This window comes from Borostomias antarcticus (genome assembly GCF_949987555.1).
Source record: "Borostomias antarcticus genome assembly, chromosome: 22".
Classification (NCBI taxonomy): Eukaryota; Metazoa; Chordata; class Actinopteri; order Stomiiformes; family Stomiidae; genus Borostomias; species Borostomias antarcticus.
In genome coordinates this window covers 10,211,770-10,221,769 of record NC_140255.1, presented here as the reverse complement: position 1 = coordinate 10,221,769, position 10,000 = coordinate 10,211,770, and the positions used below count along the sequence as shown (strand labels likewise).

The 10,000-nt window shown below is 50.1% G+C and overlaps 1 protein-coding gene across 1 annotated transcript in view; it reads right to left on the bottom strand.

Annotated features, from left to right (window-relative positions):
• The window catches only part of snx29 (sorting nexin 29), an 81,880-nt gene that overhangs the window by 11,500 nt on the left and 60,380 nt on the right, over positions 1 to 10,000 (bottom strand). The gene's annotated exons all lie outside the window — the stretch shown is intronic.

The window sequence follows — 10,000 nt, the reverse complement described above, 5'->3', positions numbered from 1 at the left end:
ATCTCAGTTGGACTGGATCCAAATATCTTTGATTAAGCGTAGCCTTTGAAGTGTGACTGAGTTTGAAATCAGTCAAAAGGTGTTTTATCACAGCGAGAAAAGAAACACAACACAATTATCATAAATCAAATAAATGGTACATCCAATATGAATCTTGTGGCTGCTTCAAGTAGGCTTGCTTGAGCACCTTCTGTGCTCCCGGCTGTGAACTTAAGCAGCCGCCCAATCAACACGGAGATTAGCATCACACGCCAATCAGAGGGTAATTCAAGATGGATGCTGCTCCGAGGAAAGCGCTCATGCGAAACACACAGTTTTCCTAAACTCGACTGAGGCTGAGAGTGAAAGCGTGCGTCCCGCGCCAGGGGCCTGAGAATCGGCCACCCTGGGGGGTCTGCTGTTACCCCGCCCTCCTCATCTCACAGGCAGGCCAACTGTTGGGGCCCGGCTGTGCTAAAAGCAGTCCCTTCACCCTCTTCCGTCTCCTGACAGATCCCCTACAGACAGTCCCCTCGCTCGCCCTGCGGTAGGAAAACACCGCAAGTGGCGACGGGAAGAAATGGCCGAACGGCGACACCCGAGGCACGGGCGGTGGGGTTGGTTCCCACGGGCGGTGGGGTTGGTTCCCCGTGAAGAGTGTTGAGGGTGCTGGAATGCTGCCAAACTCCAGAACAGCGGTGTGTAACGTAGCTACTGTACTCTTCTCTGTAACCACAGTCAAAACATTCAGGTTTGAAGCTGATGCACAGTCAAGGCACCGTACAGTACTTTGTTACTGAGAGGAAGAGAGAAGAGAGGGAGAGAGAAGAGAAGAGAGTTGAAGGAGAGGAGAGAGAAGAGGGGGAGAGAAGAGTGGAGAGTAAAGTGAAGAGAGGGAGAGAGGAGACAGAAGATTAGAAATGAGAGAGAAGAGAGGGAGAGAGAAGAGAGGAGATAGAAGAAAGGGAGAGAAAAGAAAGTAGAGAGAAGAAAGAAGAAAGGGAGAGAGAAGAGAGGGAGAGAGAAGCAGAGAGGGAGAGAGAAGAAAGAAGAGAGGGAGAGAGAAGAGAGGGAGAGAGAGAGAGGGAGAGAGAAGAGAGGGAGAGAGAAGAGGGGGAGAGAAGAGAGGGAGAGAGAAGAGAGGGGGGAGAGAAGATAGGGGGAGAGAAGAGAGGGAGAGAGAGAGAGAGAGGGAGAGAAGAGAGGGAGAGAGAAGAGAGGGGGAGAGAAGAGAGGGAGAGATAAGAGAGGGGGAGAGAAGAGAGGGGGAGAGAAGAGAGGGAGAGAGAAGCAGAGAGGGAGAGAGGATGTGAAATCGGAGTGGAGCGTTCCTGAGATCCTTAAAGATTCAACATAATGAAACTATTCCTTCCAAGGTATGAAGTGTAATGCTGAGTTGTGTGTGTGTGGGGGGGGGGGGGAGGGGGAGGGTGTGAGAGAGGGAGAGATGAGCAGCTGAGCAGTAGGGCTTATGTCATGGCATCCCCACCTCTTCTAAGTCCACTGTGGGACCAAACATTTGGCAAATTAGGCAGAAAATAGAATCCATTTGGAGGATTGCAGGCGGGGGAGTGATAAGAGCGGATACGGACAGAAAATCTTTCCATTAAAAATATTCAATAGAAGCATCTGTCACCTGTGTGTGTGTGTGTGTGTGTGTGTGTGTGTGTGTGTGTGTGTGCGTGCGTGCGTGCGTGCGTGCGTGCGTGCGCGCAGAGACAATACCTTTCCGGGTGGCATTTGGTCTCTTCCGACACCACTTTAACCCCAGAGACACTGCTGAGGACAGTCCAGAACTGGAAACTGTCTGAAAACATCCCCATGAAAGCCCGGCTGTAAGCCCAGTATCCATCCACCCTGGATCTACCCTGGAACCTTCCCCTCACTGGAACCAACCATTGGACTTTCGGAGAACGTCTGAGTGTTCCACCAGGGTGAGGCTAGACAGTGAGCAGCTGAGATATTAATCTGTATCTGAATGAATCGTCTGCCTTTTTCATTACGCCTCCCCTTCCCCTCCCCCCTACTGGGCGCCAGGAGCGAGGGAGCAGGTTTACGGAGGGTGTGTGTAGGAAAGGTTATCTGTAACACCAGCACGCCATCAGATACACCTCCCATTTACCCCAGAGGAAAAAACAAATCACTCCCCCGGGAGCCATGTGTTGGTATTTATCAGCTTGGGATTGGATGAGAGGAGCAGGTGAATCATCCGTACTGATTTGAGGTTTTTAAGTCGTCTGTAACCGAAGCCCCGGGGGGACAGCAACAACGCTCTCTTTCTTTCTCCCCCCTCCTATCAACTAGCTTCTCTTTTCATCACACCGTGCTCATCTATCTGCTTGTACGGTATGTCCTTCCCAGCATATCCCTCTCTCTCTCTCTCTCTCCTTCTCTCTCTCTTTCTCTACCGCTGTAGCACCTACGACGACAGTAGTATTCAACAACCCCCACACCCCCTCTCTCTCTCACTCTCTCTCTCTCTCTGTCTCTCCCTCCGTCCCTCTCTCCAGGATGAGTGGAGTTGACTGGGGGTAGCAGGCGGACGAGGGAGCGAGCGAGAGGCCACCAGGAACGATGGAGGGAGAGAGAAAAAAGGAGAAATGTGGAGCGAAATGGACAGATGATGGATGGATGGGAGGACAGAGGGGAGATCAGCCAAGAATCTCTAAACTACAAATGATACAGAACGCTGCAACACGAGTCCTCACTAAGACTAGACGGAGGGCACACATCGCACCAGCCTTAAAATCACTACACTGGTTACCTGTCAATTCTAGAATTGACTGTAAAATACTATTATTAGTCTATAAATCTCTCCACAGGCACGCACCTGAATACATTTCAGACATGCTTGTCAGGTACATGCCCAACAGACCACTCAGGTCCTCAGGTACTGAACTCCTAACAGTTCCACAAGCCAGGACCAAGAGACACAGGGAGGCAGCTTTCAGTTTCTATGCCCCCAACCTCTGGAACACCTAGCCAGAGTACCTAAGAAGCAATGGAAATCTTCAAGCGAGACGTACCTTTTCAGTCTAGCCTACAATCACTAGCCAGGACCTAGAGACACAGAAAGGCAGCCTTCAACCTACCTGTGAATCCTCTGTATACATTTGTGTATATCCTTTTATGCACTGTATGTATATCTAGTTGTGTATACAGAAGCTGGTTGCCCTGCAACGGGCACACTCTGTTTTAATATCTGTGTTGCTTTTATGGCTCTGCGTGCTACTAACCCTTTTCTGCCTCCCCCCTCCCTAGTGCCTCTCTCTCTCCCTCCTACCTTCTAACCAGGTCCAGTGGATGCCCCACTGTCACACGCAGACCACCCTGAGTCCGATAGATACCCCCGTGCCAGCTGTGGATGTCGTAGCATTTAGTTAACACACACACGTACAGTACACACAGACATACACCAGTCCACTTCCACACACACACACACACACGTACACAGACATACACCAGTCCACTTCCGGCTTTAGGCCTGGACCTGGACCCAGTCCCCCTTCCTCTCATGTTGTGTAAAAATTATCTAAGTTCTCGATCAGGAGTCAAAATAATTCAGAGTCCAAATAAGAAAGGCACTTGAAGAAAACAGAGTCCGATGTAGCAGGTTTTATTGCTCTTTCAATGAAAACAGCAGTAAAACCGGTGGCCCCTTGAGAAGACAACAACTCTGTCATATGTGCAATGTCTTATATAGCCTACGGCAATCCCCGCCCTAATATCTTAACCACAACCCATTTTTTAAAACACGCCCCTAAATTGGCACAAATCTAATGGCGTCCAATATGCTGACTCAGCACCGGCCTATGCCCAAATATGTCCCTTTAATACACCATTATATCTGGCTGAGGGTCTCCAGTTTTTTTTTAAACCCAATTAACTCCAAGCAGGTGCACTGATAATTCAATCTTTGACAGAGATGGTAACTCAATTTTGACAGAACAGCAGGAAAAATAGGTGATCGGGGGAAAAAGGGGTGATCAGAAGAAAGGGGATTGCCTTAGTGGTTAAAAACTCCTAGCCGATGCACAGATAACTCAACTTTTTGACAGATCCAGAGGGATAGTGGTCACAGACCAGGAGGGAGAGAGCAAAAGGGATAATTTCAACATTTACTCCAATAGTGCCTGGCTTGCCACGCACTAAAACCTCCTAGTGGTCACCTCTGGTATTTACTCTGAGCAGATTCTTATTGCTACATCAGTGTTTAGCTGTCTAAAACAATTTATACCATGATATACCTATGATTACAATATGATATAAATGAGATGATTAAAATGCAGGGGAGCTAAATCAAATTAAATCACAACACTCACCCTAACCCGGGTCCGTATCCTTTTCCTACCCCCACCCTACCCCCGACCCCTGCCTCTACCTGGACCCAGGCACACTTGTCATGGAATTTTTAGAGACAACTGGCCTTGGTCTTTCAGGTTTCAGCCTTTGTTCCTAAACATATTGTTGTAGCATGCTGCTCACCGTTCTCTACCTTTTGCCATTCCAAATACCCCTGCTGTGGCTTTATCATTATAACAGGAAGACATATCCAGGGGGGGACACACCCCAGACTTTCAGTCTGGCCTAGTGTGACCTCACATTGTTCTATTGTCCCTACAAGGAACCTATTCAAGACTTACCGCGCTTTCTAATATCACGTGTCTGAACTCTTGACCAGTGTTGAACTCTTGACCAGTGATCCGCCATTTATTGTGACGTGTAAATATGGGTTAGCCAATCAGATCTCTAGAAAGATCATATCCGTGTATTGCTTGAATATAAGACCGCCCAGATGACTCCTGGACATTCAGTGAATCTACCGTCCCGACTCTCCTCCCTCCCATCCCCCCCCCCCCCCCCCCCCACCACCACCACAGATCAAACACCCAGCCAGGCCTTTCAATCACAGGCCTCCGCCTTGAGCTGAAACCCTGATTAGGTTGACTTAGCCCCGCAGGACCAACTTCCGTATCCTGCCTCTCTCTCTCTCTCCCTCAATTCATCTCCCTCTCTCTATATATATTTATCTATCCCTATACCCTCTCTCTATAGATATTTATCTATCCCTATACCCTCTCTCTCTATATTTATCTATCCCAATCTCTCAGTTCCCCATCAGTGTTATTCCAGGGCTGTTTACCCCCGGATACAGGGGGAACGACCGTGTTCCGAAGCAGGGGAGTATTAAAAGGCCGCACCTGTACATGACTTACCCTGGAGATTTCATCCCAGATAAATCGATGAAGCCGTGATAAAGGCGGTGACGATCATTATCACCGTCGTCCATCATTGCCGTCGTCGTTATTGTCATTATGGTTCTCCCCGTCGTCATTATCCTAGCTGTCGGAGGCAATTTTACACGCGTGGCCATCGTCATTATGCTCATCAGGAATCAGTACCCTGAGGGTGAAGTGTAATGTGGATACTCATCTGCCTAGTCTAGACTAGGCCCAGTCGCAACGTTCAAGCTTTTCCGTATGCGGGACCGTTAAACAGTTATGAGCAAGAGTGCCTGGTGGTCTCGGGAGCAGAACAGGAGATTATTATTATGTTCTATGTACTATGTTGTCATTGGGCAAGACAATGAACCCCAAATTGCTCCCAATGAGCAGGCTGGGACCTTGCATGGCAGCTGCCGCCATTGGTGTGTGAATGTGTGTGTGTGTAAATAGGTGAATGAGAGGCCATTGTAAAGCGCTTTGGATAAAAGCGCTGTAAGTGCAGTCCATTTACATTGACCTTGCATGTTGATTTTGGTTGATTAGCTAAATCCCTCAGTATTATGGTACGTGATTGTCTATCGCTGGGTCAGTTAGTAACGCCGGTGACTTTGGTGAAGGGTGAGACGCGGATTGGAGAGACCAGAGACCCAGGTGAGCTGTGTGCATGACGTATGGGAATCAGCTTGCCTGGAGGGAGCGCCAGGAACCACTCATAGCCCTTTTCCACCAAGAAGGAACCGGTTCGGTGCCGGTTCGCAAACCTAATTTTGAATGGTTCCGAGCATTTCGACCAAAGATAAATGAGTTCGGGAACCCTAAAGTTGGTTCCGAACCGGCACCAAAAAATAGTAGGTTTTTCAGCGCGAACCATGATCATATCGCGGGTGTGGTCTATAGATTTGCAAGATTTGCTGTAAACACATGCTTTACTCGATGATAAGAATGGTAATCGACCGCTTCAGCTATGTGTAAATGTGCGCCGGGAATAAGGCTCCCAAGTGTGAATGCTCTCATTCTCTCTATGCTAAGTGCCAACTATCTGAATAACCAGCCATCGAACTGACTTTATACAAATTAGATAATTGACAATCCCTAAAACAATAGTGTGATGACGACCTAGTACAATTATAATGAAGTAGACTAAGCAAGCCACTTTTGTGACACACCACTTAAAGAACTTTAGACATGCCTATCTCCAAGCTAATGATGTACAACGGTTCCGCTCAAAACTGGTCGAAACACGGTCCCGTTCCCTAGATAGAACCAAGGTTGCAAGAATTCTGAACCGAACCGGTTCACGAACCAGAGTTACTTTGGTGGAAAAGGGCTATCAGAGACTCCAGGTTTAGAGGCACGGATTTACTGCTGACTTATAGAACTTGTTTTAACCCAAGCTGAAGGGACTGGAGGAGAGACTCGGGTTGGCCAGGACGCTAGCCGGCCTGGAGAGCTGGAGTGGACACGTGGGCTATCAGCAGGCAACATAAGCCGTCCTGTTCATGTGTGTCTCATTGTTAGCGATGATATCAGCCCAGACGAACGAGGCCAGGTCAATATGATCCTTTTATAGCCGGCGGATCTTTTTTCTTCCCCTTCTCTTTACTTCATCTCTCTCTCTCCCTCTCCTAACCACCCTTCCGTCGTTCCATTGCTCTCTTTCTCTCTCCATCGCTCTCTCCTCCGCCGGCGTAAACGCATTTCCCGCCGTGCACCGCTCCGGTGCGCGTGGAGGTGGACCAATCAGGAAGAAGCGGACCCATGCTGAACGCATGTCAGCGAGGACGTCTGAAATATTAATTTCCTGGGCTGATTTATGAGGTTTGTATGCGCATATTAAAGCTCTGGGCTAAGAGGGGGAGCCAAAGGTAGGTTATGTCACGCCAGCTAATTGGAAACCCCCGTGTGTGTCGTATCTCTTTCTCGGAAATTGAAATTCATAAACGCACGCACAAAAAAATGAGCGCACGGATAGACAGACACACACACACACACACACACAGCATCTGTTTCCGAGCTACTGTGTGAGCACCAGGGATGATTTGGATTGGGAATAAAAGGGAACGTGCAGGTTGGAGAGCGAGAGAGAGAGAGAGACAGAGAGAGAGACAGAGAGAGAGACAAAGTAAGAGCTATCCAACCGCATTACCCTAATAAAAACATTCTCGTGTTTTCAGCCGGTCCGACCGTGTGGCACTGACTGGCTCAGCTGCTTTCTGCCAGGACAAAGACAACAGCTCAGCCGGAGTGGAAAAGTACTGAGTATTGAGTGCCTGGCCTTCCCACCCGGGGGTGCAGTCGGAACAGCCCACTGGAGAGGAAACGGTGAAGAGGTGAGAGAAAGAGAGAGAGGGTTAGGGTTAGAGAGAGAGAGAGAGAGAGAGGGACAAAGCTAGGCAGAGAAGTGAAGACTTGCTCTGCTCCACACCTGCCTTACGCCTCATACCGTGAGCAGCTCCGGAGAAGAATAGGGTCCAACCACGGAGCCTGGCCGGGCCCAGCCCAAATAAGCAACGTGGCAACACCATCTCATCCTCCATCCCGTGGACCCACCACCCACGGGAAGAATTGTCAGGGTCGGGTGCGCTGCCAACTAGGTGGCAGTGAAGGCGGGAGGCACCGACGGACCGGACCCGGACGGCAAAGGCTGGCTCTGGGGACATGGAACGTGACCTCGCTGGGGGGGAAGGAGACAGAGCTTGTGAGGGAGGTGGAGCGATACCAATTACATCTGTTGGGGCTAACCTCCACGCACAGCACCGGCGCTGGAACCAAACTCCTGGAAATAGAAACCTTGCGAGAGACAATCTTTTTCTTTTTTTTCCCCCCACGCAAACTCTTCACAGGGGAGTGGACAGAGCTGCAGAGCTGTGAAAGAGCCCTTCAGAGGGAGGTCTTAGTCAGACCACCTCATACTGTTGGTCAGGACCGCGGAGACGGGCTGGAAGGCAGCCAGGCTGTAAGTGTGTTGTGTGGGAACTCTTTTTCTTCTCTCTCTCGCACATCATAAGCCACTCTGCTGGGTTGAAAGGGGGTGGGTGTTCAGGACAGACCAGGCTCCGGCTGGTCAGAAGTTGAGCCAAAACATTGTAATGGATTGCTACAGTACTTCTCCTTGGTGGGAAGACCAAGCCCAGAACGGTAGGTGGTCGATAGAGAGAGAGAAAGAGAGAGTGGAGGAGAGAGAGAGAACAGGTCCAACTATCTTCACAACTGTCCTTACAGAAGTGCACAAACTATTCCATCCATCCATCCATCCTCCCACCCTCCCTTAGTCCAAAAAAGGATAAATAATCTCCTCAGAAACGGACACTCTCACAGCAGGCTTAAGCGTACGGTAGATGACAGAGGAACAGGAAGTCCTAACTGCCTGTTCTGCCACATTTAAGAAACGACTGGCCCTTTGTTCTCCATCACTGAAAAGAAAAGATCTTCCAGAGCACATCCACTGAGCAGACCAGGTGCAGAGCAGCCCTGAGTAGCACGTGAGAGAAAGAGCGGAGTCCACACACTGGGGAATTACAATGATGAAGATGGCATGATCAAAGCTGTTAAAATAAACTAATGGGAACAGTCCATCATTGAAATGCTCCAGTGAGTGGACTCCTCCCCTTCCCCATTAAACACGGTCTATAGTAGTCTTCTTTGTTGGATCCGTCCAGGAGAGAAACAATGATTTGATGAAATCTGCTATGTTCTTTCATTATGAATGAGGGAGGGATGGAGGAAGGGAGGGGGGGATGGAGGAGAGATGGAGGGAGAGAGGGAGGGATGGAGGAGGAGGGAGGGAGAGATGGAGGATGAGGAAGGAAGAGAGGAAGGAAGGATAGAAGGAGGAGGGAGGGAGAGAGGAGGAGGGAGGGAAAGTAGGGAGAGATGGCGGGAGGGAGGGAGGGGAGGGAGGGAGGGATGGACGGTAGGAGGAGGGAGGGAGGGAGGAATGAGGAGGGAGGTAGGAGAGGGAGAGAGAGAGAGGGAGGGATGGAGGAGGGAGATAGGAGGGAGGGAGGGAGATAGGAGGAGAGAGGGATGGAGGTAGGAGGAGTGAGGTAGGAGGAGGGAGAGAGAGAGGGAAGGAGGGATAGATGGAGGGATGGATAGTGCGTGAGTAACAAAACAGTGGCGAAAACATAAGATCCGTCACAGCCTGTCTCCACATCCCAGAATAAACTCAGACGGAGAGGGAGAGAGAGAGAGCAAAAGCAAGAGCAAGAGATAGAGAGAAAAAGAGAGAGAGAGAAGGAGACAAAGAGGGAGAGAGAGAGAAAAGTGGCTTTGCAAAAACCTAAAGACAGGAAATAGAGTACAAGCAATTTGGCTCCTCTGTCCTGCAATCTAGTGGCTGAAAAAAATTGCAGCGCTCTCCTTCTCCCTCCTCCCCCCCCCCCCCCCCTCTCCCTCTCCCCTCCCCCCCCCCCCTCTCTCCCTCCCTCTCTCTCTTCCCCCCCCTCCCTCTCCCCCTCCCCCCCCCTCCCTCCTCCCCCCCCCCTCTCTCTCCCCCCCTCCCACCCTCTCTCTCTCCCCCCCTCCCTCTCTCTCTCGCTCACTCTCTCTCTCCCTCCCCCCCCACCCCCCCTCTCGCTTTTCCCCGCTTTCCATCCCCCTCTCTTATCGTTTATCCTCTCCATCGGTTTTTGCTTAGTACAAAGTGTAATGTGTTCTTTGTTTATCTGGCCAGGCAGGTATCTCTTCTTTGAGGCAGTCACAGTGGAGCAGGGCTACTCCGGAATGGAACGCTGTTGTGGCGTGTGTGCTTGGAACTGGAACACTCGAGATTCTAAGAATGTTCCGGGACTCTT